This window comes from Carlito syrichta, unplaced genomic scaffold (assembly GCF_000164805.1).
Source record: "Carlito syrichta isolate Samal-C Ts95f unplaced genomic scaffold, Tarsius_syrichta-2.0.1 Scaffold314826, whole genome shotgun sequence".
Classification (NCBI taxonomy): domain Eukaryota; kingdom Metazoa; phylum Chordata; class Mammalia; order Primates; family Tarsiidae; genus Carlito; species Carlito syrichta.
In genome coordinates, this window is record NW_007258922.1 from 754,243 (window position 1) to 776,633 (window position 22,391).

A 22,391-nucleotide genomic window follows, 5' to 3' on the forward strand; every position below is an offset into this window, starting at 1 on the left:
CTTCCTTCCTTCCTTCCTTCCTTCCTTCCTTCCTCCCTTCCTTCCTTTCTTTCTTTCTTTGGCACAGTATGGAATTTGTCAAACTAGAACCTCTGCATACTTTCTTTCTTTCTTTCTTTCTTTTAGAAACTGAAGTTTATTTTTTGCCAACATTATTTCTGTGTTGCTTAAGAGCTTAAGACCACTGAGTGGTTGTCTCTACCCATTCAGTGGCCTGAGCAGTGGGAGCTGCAGACCAGTCTTCTGTGGCAGGCTGAGCACTCCATTCTTCAGTAGGAAACTGCTGAATTGGCACAGAGGGCACCTGCACACCTTCAGATCAGTCTGCAATCTCAGGCTGAGTAGCACTGAACTCAGGAGCTGGAGCAGTCCATTCACCCTGAAATTCTTCTTTGGTCACAGCTTTTTCAGCAGCAGCCTGCTCTTCCTTTTCAATCTCTTTGGGATCTCTGTAGAAGTAAAGATCAGGCATAACCTCCCACAAGTGTTCATGGGAGATGGTGCCACACATGTGCAGAACTTCCTGAACCAGTAACCACCACATCAGACCCACTCAGTGAGCTCCCTTATTGTTGCCCGGGATGGCAATGTTCACACAGTACAGAGAAGAGTCTGTGTTACACAGAGCAATGGTGGGCAGGTGAACATAAGATGCCTCTGTGAGAGTCTGGTGGTCAGACCTGGGATCAGTAACCATTGGCAGACAGGGCTCCCGGAAGGCTTCCTGGATCTGGTTGGTGAAGTTTTCAGGAGTGAAGTGGCCAGAAATAGAAGTGGCTCTAGTAGCAGCAGCAAACTTCAACACAGACCACTGGCCAGTATTCCTGGAAGATATGACACCGACATCAATAGGGTTTTCAATGGCAACAATGGCACAAGCTGTAAGCAGAAGCTTCTCCCAGGTCCTCTTCAGATTTATAATGTAGATGCCATCACTCTTCCTTTTATAGATGTACTGTTCCATTTGGAAGTCAAGGTGGTGCCACCTAAGTGGGTGCCTGCTGCAAGGAATTTGAGGACATCTTCCTCCTTCATTTGCAGGATGTCAAGGTTCTGGACATTGTGAAAATTTCCCTTTAAGTTACAAAGGGAATTGAGAACAATGCCGTATGGACTCCTCTGCAGGCAGTGTGGAAAGGCTCTGAATGCTTTCAATAGAATTGGTATTAGCTCCTCCTTGTATGTTTTGCAGAATTCTGCTGGATATTCATCTTGTCCAGGGCTTTATTTTTGTAGGTCATTTCTGACGACAGAGTCAATTTCCTGAGTTGTTATTGGTCTATTTTGGATCTCAATTTCTTCTTGTTTCAACATTGGGAGGTTGTGTGATTTCAGAAAGTTCTCCATTTCATTTAGGTTATCAAGTTTGTCTCCTTGAGGTCTGTATAGTAATCTTTGATAATTTTTTTATTTCTTCAAAGTCATTTGTGACTTGAACTTTTGCATTTCTGATTGTGTTTATTTGGACATTTTCTCTCTTTTTCTTGGTCATTCTGGCTAGGGGATCCATCAATCTTATTTATTCTTCAAAGAAACAGCTTTTTGTTTTGTTGACTTTCTTCTATAGTATTTTTGTCTTCTGTGTCCTATATCTGGGCTTTTATTTTGATGATCTTGATTCTTCTGTTGAAGTCAGGATTTTGGTGGCCTTTCCTTTCCAGTTTCCTTAGGTGATTTGTTAGGCTGTTAACTTGTGATCTTTCTATTTACTTGATCTTAACTTTGTTTGGTAGAGATATAAATTTCCTTCTTAGTACTGATTCCATGGCATTCCAGAGGTTTAGGTAAGATGTTTCTTCATTTTCATTTGTTTCCAGGAATCTTTTGTGTTTTGATTTATGTTTGAACTGGTAGTCATTCAGCATCATGCTGTTTAGTGTCCATGTCTTGGGTTTTGGGGGAATTTTGTTGGTGGTGATATTTATTTTTATTCCACTCTGGTCTGAGAAGATGCATGACAGTATTTTAATCTTGTGAAATTTGTTTATCCTTGATTTGTGGCCATGGATATAGCCAATCTCAGCGTACATTCCATGTGGTCATGAGTAGAATGTATCTTCTGTGGTTGTTGGGTGGAGTGTTCTGTGGCTATCTACTAAGTCCATTTGATCAAGCATCAAGTTGAGGTTCCGGATCTCTTCATTGATTTTTTTGCCTTGAGGATCTATCTAGGGTTGTTAGTGAAGTATTTAAGTCTCCAGCTATGACAATGTTAGAGTCAATAGCTTTTTTTGTTTACTTAGTAGCCACTTTATAAAAGCTGGTGTTCCTGTATGGGTGCATATACATTTAGGATGAATATTTCTTGTTGATGGATAGATATTTTTGTCTTTCCTTATCTTTTTAAATTTTTGATAGCTTAAAAATATTGATAGATGACTCTTGCTTTCTTTTGTGATCTGTTCACCTGAAAATTTCTTTTTTATCCTCTAACTTTGAGTGTGTGGGTATCCTTTGTGGTGAGATGAGTTTTCTGGAGACAGTAAATTACTGGGTCTTTATTTTATTTTCTTTCTTCTAGTTTTCCATTTTATCTTTTTCAGTGTGCATTTAGTCCATTCACTTTCAGGCTGATTATTGAAATGTGAGAGTTTGTCTCTATCATAATGCTTTTATAAGGCTGTTTTGTTTTTTGTTTAGCTTTTGTGTTCATATATGTATGCACTTTCATTTTTCAGGGTATGCTGTATGTTCTGCTGCTTCTGTGTTTGTTTGTGATCTTGTGAAGTATATGTTTTTTCTTCTTTTTGAGCATCTCTCATTGAGCTGGTCTCAAAGCAGCATATTCTCTTAGGGATTAGATGTCTGGGGAGGATTTTAATTCTCCATCGCTAATGAAGATTAGCTTGGTTGGGTAGGATATTCTTGGTTGAAATTGTCTAACTTTCAGAACATTTAAGATTGGGGTCCAGTTCCTTCTGGTCTGTAGTTTTTCTGTAGATAAGTCTGCAGCAATTCTGATGGTATTTCCTGGTAGGTAGTCTGACCTTTTTCCCTTGCTGCCTTTAGGATTTTTCTTTTATACCTACTTTGTGCAGGTGAATTACTGTGTGTGTAGGGGTAGTCTTTGCATAAGATGTCTTGCAGGGTTTCTCTGAATTTTTGTGCTTGTGTAGTCGTCTTTCTGGTCAGATGAGGGAAGTTTTCTTGAATGACCTCATGGAATGTTTGTTTCAGGGTGTTTTCTGTTTCTATATTAGGCATTCTGATCAGACATAGGTTTGGTTTCTTGATAAAATCGCACATCTCTTGAAGAGTTAAGTTTTTCTTTCTTTATTTTTAAAAGATTTGGTTAATTTCACATTTTGGTCTCCCAGCTCTGGGATTCTTTCTTCTGCTTGGTCAGTTCTGCTTCCCATGCTTGTCAGTTTGTTATTTTTTTCTTGAATGGAGTTCTTTTTTTCTGTAATTTCTAAGTGTGCTTTCTTGCTTGTCCAGCTCTGTTGTAATTTCATTCAGTTTTAACCCTTGAATTTCTTGATTTTTATTCATTCTATCCAACAATTGTCTGATCTCCTTAAGTATCTTCTGGTTACAGTCACTCTTAGAGAGAGTCATTGTTTGTGTCCCAGTAGCTGTTCTTTTTAGCACTGAGTCTTTGCTGGGGCTCTGTTACCAGCAATTCTCCATTGGTTTTTCTTCATTTGTAGCAGTTCTCTTATTTTTCTCTTTAATTCCGTTGCTCAGTGGAAAATGGAGAAGCAGTCACTTCTGATATTTTCTGTACCTTTTGTCTTTCCTTGAACCAGGGCTCCAGGTTTGTTCAATTATGAAGTAGGGCTGGGTGGGGCATTGTGCTGTCTGTTTACAATTTTGAGCACAATTTTGAGATGTGGAGGAGGGGTGGTTTGTAAGGATTCAAAACCTATTGGCAGGTCATAATATTTGCTGTCTGATGAATGGGCCTGCTGGGACTCACTCTCCATCTCAGCACGATATGACCTTATTGTGGGTATGCTTGCATAGCCCCTAAGTCCAAGAAAGGGTATAAGAGGGCAAATAGAGTGGAAACAGAGAGGAAAAAAAGGAAAGGTGGAGAAAGGATTAGAAGAAAGAAAATAGAAAAATAAAACAAGAAGGAAAAAACCCCCTCAAAACAGAGAAAGAACAAAGACAGAGAAAAGAATGAAAGAAAAGAGAAAACCAACCAACAAACAAAGTAAAAAAACAAGGTAATCAAACAAACCAACCAATACCATCACCAGCCTCCTTCTCTCAGATCCCCTAACTGTGTCAGTTTTCCTAACTGACTCAGGGTGGAGGGTGGATTATCTGGGGTTTTTTATCTGTGGGTACCCACCAGGGCTTGTACACTGGAGGCAATGTTCTCTGAATTTGCAAAGAGCAGCCCCAGCCCCAGTGCAGTTCAGAGATCAGCACCTGGTCTCAAGATGCAATCCTGCTGTTCCACAGGGGCCACCCTGGAGCACTTCTCTGCCCAGGCATTAGAGAATCTGCTCAGTTTCTCTGAAAGCTGCTGTTCCTCCCATTATTGGGGTCAATAGCTCCCTCCCTAGCAGCTACCGATCTCCAAATCTCAGGAGCTGGTGTCAAGGTTCTGGAGCCCAGTCCAGGCTCGGGTAACCTCTCCCTGCTGCTTCCTCAGGAGTCTGCCTCAGGCTCCCTCCCTATGTTCCCTCCATGGCCCTTGCTGCTAGCTTTCAGTTAGCTCCAGCAGTTCTTCCCGAGAAAAGCTCCCAACTTGTCTGCTGCTATGTCTCTCGCTCCGGTTGCATGTGTCTGTGTTTGGTCCTGTATGGGGGTGAGTCATCTGTCTCTCTGGTATCATGCATTTGAAGTATCCTCTCTGGGCAAATGATGGTCAATTTTAGAGGTGTGTGGAGATCACCCTTGGTCCTCGGAGGCAGGCTGCACAGATTTCAGTAAGATTAAGCAGGTCTCTGTCCGGTCCTGGGATCGAGAAGATGGCGGCAGTCAGTGTTTTCTCCTCCAGTGGGACTGATCTCCTGATTTCCTCCCTGCGCTTTCTCCACAGTCCCTGCTGCCAGTACCTGGCCTGTTGCTGCCCGTGGTGGTGCGGTCCAGGTACCAGGTGTCAAGAGGCAGTTTATCTCTTCTGCCTTGTCCCAAGAGTTGCCCCAGGGATGGTGGATCCTTTTGTGTGCAGCAGGTGCGGAATTCAGAGCAGTGGCAAATTGCAGCCATTTCTGCAGGGGACCCTGGGAGTGCTTGATCCTATGTTTCCCCTCAGTTGGACATTCGTTCACCCACTTGCACACAGAAATGGATGCAGATTAGTTCTTTTGTGCACTCACCCATGCAGAGAATCTTGTACTCCAACCAGATCTTTGCCACCTTGCCCTGTAGCTCCTAGAATGTCTTGATTTCCATTTCAACTGTGACACTTACGGGTCACATGTGGTCTTGAACAAATTACTTAACCTTTCAGAGTATTGCCCCATCTGTAAAATGGGATTAAATAATAGCTTATAGAGTTATTGTGAAAGTTTAGTGAGATAATTTACCTAAAGTAAGTTATTAACAACAACAATAATAATATCAGAAGTTGATGTTATTATTTAAGCAATTTTACTTGATGTGGAAAAGACATTGTTCCTGCTCTCAAGGATTTTATGACCTGAAAGAGCTACTTCTTAGTTGGAGGAGTGATGCTAAAAGAATGAGTGCTGTACTGGGGGCTACGTTGTCTATACATGATAGCAAAGAACTTGGATATTTCTAAGTTTTTGTTGTTGTTGTTGCTTGTTGTTTTTTCTAATTACCTTCTCCTGTGCTAGTTGTCTTTTTATAATTTATGTGCATCCAACATACATTTTCTCAAATGAAATCTTCTTTTTATATTGTTTCTTTAATTTGACAATCTTAAATTTGCTATATAGTAACATCAAATAATTTGGAAGTAAAATGTTATTCTTGGGATTATATACCCTACTCATTTCATTAAATAAAAATGAGTAATTCAAATACTAAGACAAATAATTATTTTAGAGTTTGTATGAATCAAATTCCAAGAGTATCAAATGAAAAATAGAGAAAGAGAAAAAGAAAAATTCATTGACTTTTTTCTTACTTAAAATTCTAGATCTTGGTTACAGAATATATTATCTGTATTACTGGCAGGATGTTGTAATGTTTTCTGCTAATGATGTCAAAATAATTCAGTGCTGAATTTATAATTCAAGCATTTTAATATACTCTTCGCATATACATTTTCTTAGAATGTGAATGTTTATTCTTCTTGTTCTATTTGAGAGTATTTTAATACTTTATAAATATATAGAGACCCTCCCCCAACCCCAACCAAATCCAGACCCCAACCGATTCAGACTCTGAATCCAGTAGCATTAACTCAAATTTAGATCCATGAAAGAGTTATGTTAGCAATTATGAGGTATGTTCCTTTTAGGTTCATAGATCTTAATCACACAAGCATAAGACACGTAATTTGAAATGATCTTCTCCTTTTTTTCCTTCCCCTTTCTTTTTAAAAATAATAAAAAGTCTAGAATTTTATTGAGAATGACAAAGAAAAACAACTGGATTATTCTGCACGTTTCAAACCTATTGATTCTGTTTTGGTTAGCCTATATTTACTCCTAAAATAAAATGTAAAAAAAACTTTAACATTGTATTTTTTTCCTCAGCATTAAAGAGAAGGAATGAGAATAGTCATAGAGAAAGAATATGCTTTTTGAAATTCTGAGAAAATTCCTAAGCCCAAGGAATGTATTCATTGAGAAGATGACATTGTACTATTACCAAAGGGATTTCGCATGAATGGAAAAGACATTGTTTCTGTTCTCAGGCCTTTCATGACCTACCTAACGGTAAATTAAGAAAAGATGTGGCTATCACTAAAACTGTAAGCTACATTTTCCTGCAGCCTTTTCCCTTTGCACTTTTCTGGACTGAGGAGTATTAAATGTGAGTAATAATGATTTTGAAAGCTTCCCTTCAAGGGAGAATTAGCATTAAGGAAAATATAAAAATATTGCTTCAGAGATGAGCAGTGCAAAAGGGAAGAAATAAGAGTACTAACTATACCTATTTTTTGGCTGCAAGGAGAGCAAGTTAGTTAAAACAAGTGAGAGGGCAAGTTCACTTTATAAGTCTTGGAAAGTTAATATTTGTTTTAATGTCAAGTCTCTATGCCCACTTCCCTTGAGTCAGAAATATTATCTTCACCCCAAGACTGAGTCTTCATTACCCATTGTCAATATTCCTCTCCAAGTTATTCTTTCCTCCATCTTCATGGATGCTATTTAAGATTGCTTAAGCTCCTTTCAGGATTAGCATAAATATTCAAGGACTAATACAATTTTATGTGTTTATTAGTAAGGTTATTTAGATGTGGCCTCCTTCATAGATAAACTAAAATTGCAACCAAGAGCTGTGAAGTAAAATAGAATCTGTCATTCTGATCTTTTTCTTATTTTGAAAGGATACCTGAGTTAATTTTGAAAAATTGAATGGATGAAAGTAAAAGTTTTGAAAACACGTTTAGAAGAGTTAAAAAGTTGAATGACAGATCAGGTGCAGTGACTTATGCCTGTAATCCCAGCACTTTGGGAGGCCAAGGAGGGAGAATCTCTTGAGTTCAGGAGTTCAAGACCAGCCAGGGCAATATAGCAACATCTTCTCTCTACAAAAATATAAAAAAGTTATCTGTGCATGGTGGCATGTGCCTGTAGTCCCAGCTACTCTGGATGTTGAGGCAGAAAGATTGCCTGAGCCCAGGAGGTTGAGGCTGTGGTGAAACATGATCAAGTCACTGTACTCCAGCCTGAGTGACAGAGTGAGATTCTGACTAAAAAAAAGTTAAATGATATAATAGAAGAAAATAATGGAAAACTGAAAATAAACTTTTTTCTCTTTTGCAACAGCCATTCTTCAACACGTCACTATTATGTGAAACTCTCCAGGAAGTATTTTAGAATCATTTTTTCCTGTGTGGCTATATTTGGTTATCAGTGTAAATACATTTGCATGAATACATCAGTGTAAACACATTGATCCTTTAAATGCTTTCTTCCTCAAGGTGTATAATTTTGCATTTCACTTAAGATCTCTGTAACATTTACGTGAAAATAAATTTAATTAAGTTGACTTGGTATAAAGAGGCAGTGTTTTGAAAATCCTAAAATCATGAAATGCTAGGTTTTATTATGCTTCTGCCTTCATTTTGACACTGGTTTCTAGAAGAAATGGAATAGAGCTTTTTCATCAGACAAACTCTTTCCAGTCTTAGATAGATTGTCTGCCAGGAATTTGTCTGACTTTCTGCCCTTCGTGGGACAATTACAATGAAAACCTTAGGTCTCCTTGGCTTCTACTTATAAAAATCTCAAACCTAGAACATCTCTTTGCAGTCAGCTCTCCCCTTTTGCTCCTGGATTGTTCTCTCTACTTCTCCACTGTCAAAGTTACCATTTAGGGGTGTATGTGTGTGCATATGTGTCTGTGTGTGTCTATGAAGTAGTGACTTTGAGGAGAGAGTGGATGACATGCTAGTGAGTAGACAGCAAGAGTATCAACGGAAATGTAAAAAAATATGTGAATTTGTAGAGCTTAATGGCCAGCTTGACTGTATCCTGATCATTCCTATACCTCACCATGTGGTTTTCTACTGTCTGAAAAACTATCCAAGTATTTAGTGGAATGTCCCAATACAATGTGAACATGATGCCTGGACTGAGACTACATCTTGACTGGTTACTGTTATTGGGCTGTTGCAGTTTTAATGCTATGATATGCAGTATTATCATCTTCTATTTACCTGTCTTTTTATTTCCACTTAATATAATGATGCCAGGATAATGATAATTACTATGAACCTCACAGGGAATATTTTAATAATTAAAATGATAACATCCTAAGAAGCAATATAGATAGAAAGCAAAGTGAGTAAAGTAAGATGTATTTAATGAATAATTTAAAGCAGCAATTTTCATTGTCCTTGCAAACCAAAGTCGATGCAGTGAACTTCAGTTTATTATTTTTAAATGTTTTCTCTTGAAAGTCACTAGAGTGTTATTTTTTTAAAAAAAATAAAAACTAGGTAGAACTATCTGTCCTCAGAGCTATGATGATTCCTTTTGCCTTTGAAGTCACAAAAATTATATTTCAATGTAGAATGGAAAAGATAGCTTACATTTAAAAAAATAATTTTACTAAGTGAGGAAGTTGTAATGACATTTTGTGAGTAGAGTTTGGTATTTTTGTTGTTGTTTGTTTGGTTTTGTTTTGTTTTCTGGAACTATTCTCCCATTGAAAATTAGTTGATGGGCTTTAGAATAAACATGGTCTCTAACCATGTTTTAAGAACCCCTAACAATCCTCTTCTCCTCTCCTCCTTAACTTTACATTCTTTCTTCTAATTTCCAAAGTTTTGTTTGTCGTATATTAGGGAGGACATTTATTTATTTATGTCCTATGCTAAAACAACAGCTTTAAAATCAACTTTGACAGGCCAAACTGATAATCTAAATGAGTAAGGTAGGTCAACTGTAAGGTGGGGATGGTTTGTGGGGCTTGTCTATTTATGGGGAAAAGAACCTATTCAACTCTTGAAATGGTGACCATTCCAGTCCACAGGTCAGGTGCCCACATCTCCTAACTTTTACAGGGGATCTAAAAGTTTGGTTCTTCAGATCAACTTTCTTGATCTTTAAGAAAGTTGCTAAATGTACTCTTGCTGACTGCCCCTGGGTATTTCTTTAACACATTTGACCTTAGAACAGTCAGGCATTGCTCACTGGGACTCAGTTTCAAAACTGTCCAATTTGGCTTTCTCCTAATGGAGGCATTCTTCTCTCTCAGTGACTGCTACTATACACTTCCCACAGATATAATAAAACCTTGATTTTAAGATGTATATAATCATTCCCTAAGAAATTTGACATATGTTGGCTTATGAACCTTTAAGAATAACTTCTGAGATTTGGAGGGCTAATACGATCATTACCTTATGAGGAAACTGAGGCTTGGGAAGTTTACTTTCCTTGCTTAAATATTATAACAAAAATAAGAGAAGTGGATCAAAGATTCATATCTTCTGACTCCCCAGCCAGGACAATTTCTATTCACTTCAGTCTTTTCAGATCTAAGAATAGTTTAAATATATAATATATTGTCAAATCTCACACTAAAGCTCTCAAGAAGTACTTGAAGATCATTAAAAACTCATTTCAGTTCCCTGAGAAGTAAACATTATTGTGCTATTTTATAAAAAGAAGAAAGAGGATTCAGACTCAATCATTGTGAAAATGTTGTCAGTTTTAAATTGTATTTCTTGTCTTTGTATTTCTCAGTTTGATACTCCACTGACTAGAATTTTATATGTTCATGGTTATTCTCTGTCGTAATTCTAAATGTAACATCTTGACATGAGAAATCTTTCAAAGCATACATTGAGTGCCTAGTGCATAGAGTTACAATCGTCGATGAACCAGAGAAGAGAAATTAAGACTTGTCTTTGCATGTAATAGTTGTGAAAGACATGCAAGATTTACAAAAATAAATAATGTGAATATTCACAAGACTTTAAAAATAAATTCGGCACATGCATATGTCAATAAACAAAAACCAAAGGATGCAGACAAGATATCTTATAAGGTATGACAATTATGTTCATGAACTCATCCTAGAAAAAGGTCTACACTTCTCATTGCTGAATCACTACAGTTACCTTTGAAGTATTCCCCTTGTAAATTTATGCATTAATGCCAGTGCCTAGTTCACCCATCAAAGCAATTTTGGAATTCTTTTTCTGGAATGGTCATTAGAGTTGCTGTCATGTTATCCTTGATGCACTGAATGTCATCAAAATGTCTTCCTTTCGATATTTCCTTTATCTTTAGGTAAATAATATAGTCATTGGGTGCCAGATCAGGTAAATAGGGAGGGTGTTCTTTTACAGTTGTTTGTTTACTGGCTAAACACATACTGGCTAAACACAGACAGTGCTGTGTGAGCTGTTATATTGTCATGATTGATGCAAGATCTCCTTTGGGACCATTTTTACACACACCTTTCTCATGCCAAGATTTTCAGTTAAGATTTTCCTGTTTCTCTATTGATGTTTATTTGGTCTGCTATGCTTCTTACAGTCAGCCAATGATTTCAATGCACAAATCAATGAATTTTTGCAATGTTTTCATCAGTTCTGCTTGTTACTGGTTGTCCTGAACTCTCTTCATCAGTAACGCTTTCTCCCCCATCAGAAAAACATTTAATTCATTTGTACATTGTCATTTTGTTCATAGCATTATCCCTATAAACTTGGACTAACATGTCCATGATTTCACTTCCACTCTTGCCAAGTTTAACAAGAAAATTAATGTTTGTTCATTGCTCTAATTAAAACTCCAACATTCTAACAGCACACAAAAATATGCAACAACAATAGGCAAGACACTGCCACACATTGACATGAACACAGCTGTGAGACACTGATATACCAAGGTTATGAAACCTTACTGAGTTGTTTGTACAATGCTGTCAATGTAAGTGCACTGTGGCAAGTTTGTGAACTTAATTGTCAGACTTCCTGGTCTAGGTTTCCCTCATAAGGAGATTCTGAGATAAGGATTTGTGGGTAGGTAGTTTATTAGTTTATTTGAAGGTGTTTATACAGAGAAAGGAAAGACCAAGAAGAATGTAAAAGTAAAGAAGAAAATTATTATAGAGTCATTTTTGAGTTCATCACACTTTGTGCAACTGCAGCTCAATTACACGAAGATCTTATGAGGAATACATAGAATGCCTCTCAGAATGATCTGTTCAAAGATTGACATAGAGAAGCATTTGATTATTGACGTCCATACACCTCAGACTGCACATAGTTGCCTGGGAGCAATTCCAGCTGGTATTGAGTACTGCAGCAGCATGAATGAAGCCCTGGGAAAGGAAGAGAAAGCCTTGGAGCTCGCTTGCACATGGGGTAAGGGGCCATCAGTGTGAAATAAGTTGGAGCCTACACAAAATGACTACTATCAGCAAAGCTGGTGATAAAAGTAAGGCCAAGAGGCTGATAGGTTGTGCCCAAGCGATGTCTGAGGCAACGACTCATAAACAAGAACAACAGACCTCCATTTGACTATTTTTGTCTTTAGTCTTATAGTGGTATATCATATATTCTAAGTAATTAACTTTTTTTTTTTTTTGATCCAGCATCTCACTCGGCCGCCCAGGCTGGAGTGCAGTGGCACAATCACGGCCTCCACATCCTTACTGCTGGGCTCAGGCAATCCTTCTGCCTCAGCCTTCCAAGTATCTGGAAGCACAGGTATGCGCTACTGTGCCCAGGTAATTATTTATTTATTTATTGTAGAGATGAGGTATTGCCAAGTTGTCTAGGCTGGTCTCGAATCCCTGGACTCATGCAATGCTCTCGCCTCGGTTTTCCAAACTGCCAGGATTATAGATGTGAGCCACCATGCCCAAACTTTAACTTTTTCTTTATTTACCAATTTCATATGTTATTTCCACTCTTTCTTTTGATTGCAATAATTTTCAGCCATTTTACTGGTCACTTGGCAGTTTTTAAATAACATACTCAAGAGCACTGTTTCTCATCTTATTAAATTTTGATAGCTGCTTTTGATTTCTTAGTAAGTTAAGATGTTTGCCCCTACCTTTGCATTCACTTACTTCATTCCATATCTGCCTCTAGTAGTTGACAGCTACCCCTTCATTTTTTAGTGTTAAAATTGATAGCTTTTACATTATGCTTTATATCCCTGATGAAGTTATCTGTGCTTTCCCTGTAGTTGATTCTACAAGTTAATAACAAACAGCATTTAACTATTTTGCTTATGTTATTCTGGGCAAGACTGAGTGATATGCTAGGATATCTCTCCCAATGGATTCCAAGTCATTACCCTTGTACAGTTTGATAAAGAACATTTCTACCATTAAGGTCCAAATGAATTATCTTTCATGCCATCAGAATCTGAAAATCATGTCATATGGACTTCACTCTGTGTATGTGTGTGCACATGTGTATTTCCCTGGAGTTTCTTATTGCCTTTCATTTCTTCTTGTTGAAGGAAAATGAATGCCTTATTTACCATATCACTTTCAATCTCAATTATTCTGTCTCCAGAATGACATTTGTCTCATAAGTTTCTTTTTGAAGACCTTTCAGAGCTAACTGGTTTCCTGACATGATTTTGACCACTTGCTTCTTGTATTTATTCCACTTTGATTAAACTGAGGTAGTATTCATAACATTTCTATGTTAGTTCGAGCAGTTCTTGGATCTCACATTTTTCTTTTTTTTGATTTTGACAGATTTATCTCATTTCAATATGTTCTCAAGTAATTCAGAAACAGTCTTGACAAGGGGTAATGAGTCTTTACATGTCTGAAAATTCCTTTATTTGCACTCATATTTGATTGATAGTATAGCTTGCCTAATAATCTAGTTTAAAATAATTTTTCTCCATTCTTTGAAACTGTTGTCCATTGTCTTCTTTCTTAAAGTTTTTTAAATGTCACCCTAATTTTTATCTTTTTATATGCAATCTATTTCCACAAACCTTACCCTGGAAACTTTTAGGATCTTCTATTTCTTTACATTCAAATTTTTGACATTTAAAACAAAATGTCTAATTGATTGCCTAAGAACTTTTTGTAATAGTATACTTATTCATGAAACTAATTTTAAATCTTTGTTTGAAAACTTCCTTTTATACCAAACAGAATCCACCATAGCCTGGACCTTATGTGCTCTTAATTTAAGTACCATCTTACAAATAATATAGTACCTATGGAATTTCTGACTTGGCACTGTGAATTCATCATAGTCCTCCTGTCAGGATATTCAATACTTACTGTTGGAATGACTCACAAATTGAAGACTGGATAACTTTCATCACTGAATTAGTTCTTCTTTGGGTATTTTTATTCAACATGTAAATATTATAGTGCAATATTGGAGAATCCCAAAGGCAAGTACAACATTATGGCATCAACCTACAGAATAAATCTCCAACTTATCCTGGGATTCAAGAGCCAGAACCAGTCCACATTTATATGTTTAACCAGACCTCCGATGTATCTTAATTTTATTTATTCTAAAACCTTAAATAAATTTTAGTTTTTACACTAAAACCAAAAGCATAAGTCTGTCTTCAATGTGTCTGTGTGGCGCTGAGTAGATGCCTTTAGTCAAAAGATTTATGACTTTCAATGGGCCTGGGATTTTTTTTTTCCCACAAAAATATGGTGCAGAGTCAATACATATACCAACAACCTTAACTTTTCTCCCAGGAGGTTTACTCAACCTGTTTAGAGAAGATTTATTTGGTATATTTACTTGATCTACAAATTACTACCATGGGTTGCTGTTTGCTTTGCTTTTGTGGGGGTATGAGAAGGAAAATGGTTTAGGTTTTTCTTCTTTAGCCTCCCTGTTTAATTCCTCCTTCTCATTCCTCTTCTGAGCCTGAGGTCTCTAGCGATAAGCCACCAAGACAGAGTCCTTTATTTCAGCCCACACCTGAGCATATTTCTAATTTTCTTTTCAACAGTCAACATGCTTTCCCCCAATTTCTATCTTTCAGAAATTCATTGAACTCCCTCGCATGCTTATGGTCTCCCCTCAAACTAATTCTCTCTACTTGCTTGGTTTAATTCCTTCTTTTTTTTCCTTCAAGGTTATTTTTATCGTATCTCCTGAAGAAGCTTAAGCAATATACAATTATATTTTTCTTTAAATTTCTTAATACAAACCTAAGCCCTTTCTTCCTCATTACTTAATTTTATTTTGGAAAACTCGTATTTCATGTGAGTTTTCATGACAGGCTTGATAATAGAGATATTGGTATTTACTCCTGAGATATAAATAGACGTGATGCTTATAAAAATAACTCGTACCTTTGCTAATTGTTTCTTTCTTTTTCATACAAATAGATCATAAAGTACCCTTCACATCTCCTTCAAAAGATTTGATATCCCCTTAGTACATGGAAAGAGTTTTGATTTATGAACTCAGTGTAAAAGGAGAGAAAAATGTAAAATTAAATGGTAATATTTTACAAAAGTTATTGTTATGTGGTGAACCTGCTTTTCTGTCATCTGGGAGTCTTGTGTAGATAATAAATCCCCACCAGTGATTTAGCATGTATAAAACACATCAATCCTTTTTATTATACTTTGTGAGCCTTGACATTTATGATAATTTTCCCATATCTCCTTAAAACTCTTTCTCTTATGATTGCATTATTAAAGAGGATTTTTTTTGCCCTTGTTGGCTTATCTCATTAGCATGTGTTTATCATATATTTTCAGGGTAATTACCATTTTGGAATAATGCACACAACATTAGATGGATTCCCTAGTTTTAAAAGGTGTCAGGATAAAAGCAGCAGCTTCTACCCCTCCCATCTCTAATGCCCATTTCTTGAAAGACTACAAAAGACATTTTGATTTCTTGTCACTTAGGTCAATTGGATAATGGCAAGGATAATACAACCCCCTACTGTGTGTCCGCAGTTGGTCTTGAATTGGAAAAGAAATGATAAGAACACATTTCTACAGTATCCTCATTTTCTATGCCTCTGCTTGTTGTCCATCAATCAGTGTTCTGATTTCTGAACTTAAGAAAGGATAGTATCTACTAATTGATATTTGTATGGAAGGAAAAAACTCATGTATTTTTATCATCTCTTAGAGTGAGAGTTTGATATGAAAGTCCAATTCAGAGATGGGATTATTTCTATTTTCTAATTATTCAGTAAAAAGATAAGATACACTCCTATTTGGTCAGTCTCCAAATAATCAAAATGGCTCCATGCATAAACGTATATGTGAAATAGGAGCTAGTGCTGTCTGCTATCATTAAAGATGAATGTGAGACACTGGAATATGTTGACATACATTCTGAATTGTCAAAAAACTGCTAAATAACACTCTCTGTAATTTTACCAATGTATGTGTACTGCAAAGCACTAAATTATTTGAAGCTGCTTAACAATTTGTAGTGTTCTTGGCATTTATTTGTTTACCAGACTGTAATGAATCAGAACTGAGTTTTTGAAACATTTTCTTTGTTTCTTCTTTGCAGCTTTTATTTTTGTTGTGCTATTAGAAATATTGGATTAGTTTATTGAGTAAAATAAATTATAGGGAATAAATTTAGTATTCACAATAGACTTGAACTATATTTTGTTACAGGCACAGTATTTGAAGACTAGAATTTGAAAATAATGCTCTACCCATTACATAAGGATGGGAATACCTACAATTTAAAATATTAGTTTTGCTGGTTTGATAATATTTAAAAGTTATATTTTTCATGCTGTTTTTAATTCCAGCAATGTGTCACAGCATATAAAAAATGTTCTAATTTAGTGGTCTCAAAAGCTAGATAAAAAGGGTGAAAGTGACAGACTAAGTATTCATTCAACAAATTTCTATTGAAAGGCTACTAGATGCTAGATTGGATAGTGAAAATATAAATGTGCATCCGGTCTCCAAAAATCTGCAGTCCAGTGGAGCAGATGAAACAGAGTAGAAACACAAATAAAAATAATCAAAAAATTGTGAACAAGAAGAAGAAAACAAACAAGGATTAATATGCACTAAAGTAGCAATGGCAAAACTGACTTTAAGTGTGGTGATCTGGGAAAGGAAAATATCATAAAGAAATAATATTTAAACAGAGATATAAAGATGGAAAAGAGGTTAATCAAGCCAGAAGCATATGCAGATTCTGGGAGGCAGGACTGGGCTCAAAATTTTAGTGGACTTGTGAGAAACTGTTTGGCTGGCACCTGTGAACACCGGGGAAGAGGGACAGGGGTAAGTACATAGCAGAAGGCAGGAGGCTCATGAGACAGGATATTAAGAGAATGAAATACAGATGGACGATGACAGCCATATATAAAAATAGTACTTTGATCCACAACCTGCAGCAACCAGCCCAGAAAACCAATCCCTTATCTACAATAGAAACCCAGGAAGGTAACATGCTGTATGTCTGATCTGTAGGAAGCCAGAGTGCTATCTCTAACGACAATCCAGGAAGCTAAACAAAAACTTCTGTAACAATTGGCCCCAAGTGACTAGGCCTTGATTAAAACTACCAGCTTCCTGTCAGGCTTTTTTTTTTTTTTTTTTTGTCCCTACTTTCAACTGAGGACCACCAGAGGAAGTCAAATATGTACTCTGAGTCAATCACACAGAATGCCCTGCTTCTAGTTGGCTACCAACATGCCAAAAGCTTCCAATTAGGGAACACCTGAGCCTTTCTTTTTTTCCCCTCTATAAAGTTATCTTTCCTGTCTGCCTTTGAGTCTCTGTCAAAATGCAAGCAACTGTGGCTGACTCCCTTGCTGTAGTAAGCTCTGAATAAATAGACTTTGCCTTTCTCATTTTGTTGATCTTTATTTCCATGCTTAAGAGGTGACAGTAAGGAATTTTAAGTTTGTTCTAAGTACCTTGGGAAGCCCTGGAAGGACGTCAAGCAGGAGAGTGACATAATCTGAATGGCATTTTAAGACCAATTGTGCAAATTTGTTCAGAAAATTTGGATCAGGGCAATAGAAGAAGTGGAGAGACCAGTTGGGAGATTATTTTGGTGGTTATGGTGAGAAGGTGTGTAGTGAAGACTGATGGGAACAGTATAAATGCAGGAAATTGGATAAACTTTATATCTATGTATCTATCTATGTGTAGACATATCTAATAATACAGTGTATATATTTGAGGAAAACTTATCTTGTTTTAGGAATAGGAAGTAAATAATGTCTTCATTAATCTCTCTTGAGGTTTTTTAATATGTTCAAAAGTGTTTATTTAAGCTAGCTATAATCAGAAAATACAGGGGAGCCAGCATTTGAAATAATGCTACATCAATGCATGAGTAGAATTTTAGGAATTTCAGATGTAATTTCCAGATATAATCAGATATTTACTTCTTGTTTGTGCTCATTGTTCTGGTTCTATGTTTGACTCGGCCACTATTTCTGGTCTTCTCTGTAGTCCTATTGTTCTTTAAACCTCAAATAGTCCAGAATATAGAATTCCCATGGAAAGGGTCTTGCTTTAATATATCAGTAGAGAAATAGGTTTACAAGTCCCTTTTCTGTGGAATTAGTAATACAAGCCGCTGTTTCAAAGTAGCCTTGATATATATCAATAAGAAAGTACTACTAGCCAGACTTGGTGGCTCAGCCTGTAATCCCGCGCCTTGGGAGGCTGAGGTGAGTGGATTGCCAGAGCCCGCGGGTTCGAGACCCGCCTGGGCAACTTGGGGAGACCTCATCTCTACAATAAATCAAAAAATCAGCCAGGTGTGGTAGCGCATGCCTGTAGTTCCAGCTACTTGGAAGGCTGAGGCGGAAGGATCGCCGGAGCCCAGCAGATCGAGGCTGCGGTGGCCGGGAGCAGCCACTGCACTCCAGTCTGGATGACAGAGTGAGACTCCAACTCAAAAAAAAAAAAAAAAGTACTACTGAAGATACACGTTCTCAAACCCACTGTTTCTGCCAAGAGTGAAAAATGAATCTACCTTGAAACTGAAAGTCAGAAGGACTCTCTTTTGCATTTCTGCTATATTGTTCATCTCTGAGGAACTAAATCTAGGTGATTATTTGCCCAAATTGCTGTAGAAGGCAAGATTCAAAATGGGAAGAAATGTGTGAAGAGATGACAGGGCATGGCACAGGAAATATCAAATAATATTTCATTGAAGATAATACAGATTTCTGGAACTAGGTAGTGGGGAGAAATTAGGAAGGGTAGGCAGGAAAGATCTAGCTGAGAAGTTGAATCTATATTCACACCATAGAATAAACTCAGCTCTTGAAAGAATATTCACAGAACATTGGCAGAGGCTCAACATTATTACTCATCAGTGAAATACAAATCAAAACTACAATGTGGATACTATTTCATGCCAAAAGAAAGGATAAAATAAAGAATATTAAGAATATTCAGTGTTGGTGAGGACCTGAAATAACTAGATCTGCCGCTTTGTTGGTGAGATGTACAATGAGTTAACCACTTTGAAAAACTCTTTGGCAGATCTTTGTTTTTAACTTTTAAATTTTTTATTTTAAAGATGTGGGGTACAATTCAGGGTTAGGTTGGCAGATTTTAATAAAGTGAAATATACATCTATGAAAACATTTGCTTACAAAATGACTTGTACAAGAATGATCACAGCACTCTTAAAAACTAGAAATAGCTCAAATATCTATCCATAGAAGAAAGTGTAGATTAACTGCAGTATATTAATGCAGCAAAATACTACTCATTAATAAAAAGGAAAAAAACTACCGATGTTCAACAACATGAATGAAACTTAAAAATATCAGGTTGAACTAAAGAAGGCAGACTCAAAAAAATACATGCTGTATAATTCCATTTATATGGCATCCAGGTGTAGGCAAAAGTATTCTATGGTAAGAAAAATCAGAAAGTTGATGCCTGTGTGTCAGTAGTAGTGGTAACTAATTGAAAGAGGACTTGAGAGGAATTTCTTCAGGGGATAGTTATGTTGCATATTTTGACTTAACTTTTTTGTATATGAGTGTAAAAAATGGGAAAAGCCATTGAGCTATGTATTCTTACTATATATGTGATATTCTATTATAATAATAGGACACTATACAACTAAAGGTAAGTAGATTTGAAAAAGAAAATATGATTTATATATGGGGAAATGCTTCTTATATAGTGTCATCAAATAAGAGAGCTACAAATTTGTGTGTATAGTATACTTTAATACTAAGCCATGTAAAATGGATGGAAAGAAAAGGCCTAGAGAAGATATGCTGGAATGTCAACAATCAGGATTAACATTGATGCTGGTGGGATTATGGATGATCATTATTAAGCATGATTATGTTAAGTAGTTGATCAGTTAATTTATATGCTGTCACAGCAGAGAATCAAAAATAAAAAAAAATCCTAAATATTTTATTTAAACTTTCAACCAATAAATATTTATTTATTTCATTTATTTTCTTGAAGAATATAGGTCCTCCTCCCCCCTTTTTTCCTCTCTCGAATCAAGTCCTGCTAATTGGAATTCCACACCTTTTTTTCTTTTATCAACTTCCTCCATTCTGGCTTCTTTAGCAAGGATTTAAAGAGGTTTGGAAATAATCTGAGTGCAGATTATGATAATTTTCAAAAAAATTATTGTACTCACATCTAATTCAACAGCAAGTTTCAATTACTTGTTTTTTGATCAAGTTTTTCCAAAGAATTCAGATCATTTTTATAGACTCAATAGCAGTCTTTCTTTTAATACTCATATTCTCTTGGTTTATGTGATGTCTAATTACATTTTATGAACACGTTAATATGTACAACTGGCATAAACGAGTCTGTGAATAAATAACTCTACTCTGGTAAACATTCTGGCATACAAATCAACCCATGAGAGGATATGTTGCAAATATGCCAGAGGTGGGCTTGCCAGCTGCAAGCAAATCAGTATCCCCTGGGCATTAGTTAGTATGTCTGACAGAAAAAATGAAGAGTGTTGATTAACCTAGCAAGTTGGTTAAATGGATATCAGTTAAGAGAACTTCTACTAAACTCTTCCAAATTCCTTACATCAATCAGATATTTTTCTAATCCAAAGAAGCAAGCATTTATATTCTTCAAAGTTAATATTATGAGCAATAAGAAAGTTGATAATATAAGTAAACTCATTTAAAAATGATTATTTGAAGGAACTCTAAATTTTGAAACATTTTGTGAGATCACTGCACGTTTCTAGCACTTATTTGAAAAATTTGTTGTCACTTTTTAATTTTGAGAAAGGGAGACATATAAAGAATCTCAGCAAATTCTCTAGAACCTAAATTCAGACTCCTCAAGGAGAGGATTTTGGATTCTATCATGAAGTCAGCTTGGGATAACCTTTAGATATATGAACACATATTCCTATCCCAAGGGCAATTTGTGAACTTTTCCCTGACTCAGGTCATAGCGTAAGGTTGCACTAGGAAGTTAGAAACATATGGTAGAAAATAGATGGGCTTTAGGATCAGACAATTGAGGCCAAATGGATTTACTTCTTTTATACTTATTAACCCCACTCACCTTAGTTTACCATTTCAGGTGTCCACTTCATCCCAATGTGTCTCAGGTATATATTCTCATTAGCCTAAACCAATCATTTTCTTCATTTCAAACACTATATCTTTGCTTTCTAGTCTCTTGTTTGAGTAAGAATATCCAAGGGATCTAACTCTCCTAACCCCTTTTCCTGAGACAGGATTGTCTTGAACACTTGGGCTCAAGTGATCTTCCCACCTTAGCCTCCCAAATAGCTGGGATTACAGGTGGGTAATACTGTACCCAGCTTAGACCTTTCTGTTGATTATGTTTCTCAGAGTAAACTGGTTGACTTTACTTTCTGCAGTGGAATTAACAAGATTCAAAATTTTAGGAACTAAATATTGCTATTTGTGCTACTTACATTGTGATTTTTCTCTGTGATAGCCTACTGGGATTTTTACTAAAGTAGTCCTCCAAATCTATCCTGTGTCCATTTCAAATTGGTACTTGTTTGTTGTGCAGTTAAATCTAAGAATTGTTTGAATTGCTAAACTCAGCAATGTTCTTATTGATCTGCTCTCAATAAAAAGAGTTTCTAGCTGTGATGGAAAATGTTTGTAAATTCCTGTAGAGTTACAATATGGTGAGTGTCATTTCATGTACACCAGTTGCTTTGGTGTTCAGCACCTACTTGACCCAATTCATACCTTATTTGACTGAAACAAAAATTAGTTTGCAAAACAGTCATGTATAAGACTATGAATGTATATGAGGATTTCTGCTTTAGAATAAAGAGCTTGGCAAACAGCTCCAATTCAAGCTTACTAAAGGTTTTGTAGACTTGAATGGTGTGACCAAAGATTGAATCAGTGTCAGGAAAATAAACAATTGAAATCACAGTCTATGTTGCAGACAAAAAAATAGAAAGATTTTTCTTTATTTTAATTGTTTTTGACATGGGAATCAAATGCTATCTGTATCTTGAATTGTTAACCATTGAAAATATAAAAAAAGTTCTAGAAAAATAAGCAAGATTATTTCACTTTTTTCCTGAAAACTTTCTTTTCACGTCACTCATTTGCATTTTATATACAAATGGTAGTGATTTGAAGATTGTGGTTAACCAATATTAAAAAGAAAATATCCCTCAGCCGGGCTCGGTGGCTCAGCCTGTAATCTCGTGCCTTTGGGAGGCTGAGGTGAGCGGATTGCCTGAGCCCGCGGGTTCGAGACCCGCCTGGGCAGCAAGACCTCATCTCTACAATAAATTAAAAAAAAAAAAATCAGCCGGGCGTGGTAGCGCATGCTTGTAATTCCGGCTACTCGGAAGGCTGAGGCGGAAGCATCGCCGGAGCCCAGCAGGTCGAGGCTGCGGTGGCCGGGAG

The 22,391-nt window shown here is 36.5% G+C and overlaps 1 pseudogene; it reads right to left on the bottom strand.

Moving 5' to 3' along the window:
- Positions 1-175: 175 nt before the first annotated feature.
- Positions 176-22,391, bottom strand: part of LOC103274602 — a 130,809-nt pseudogene continuing 108,593 nt past the window's right edge.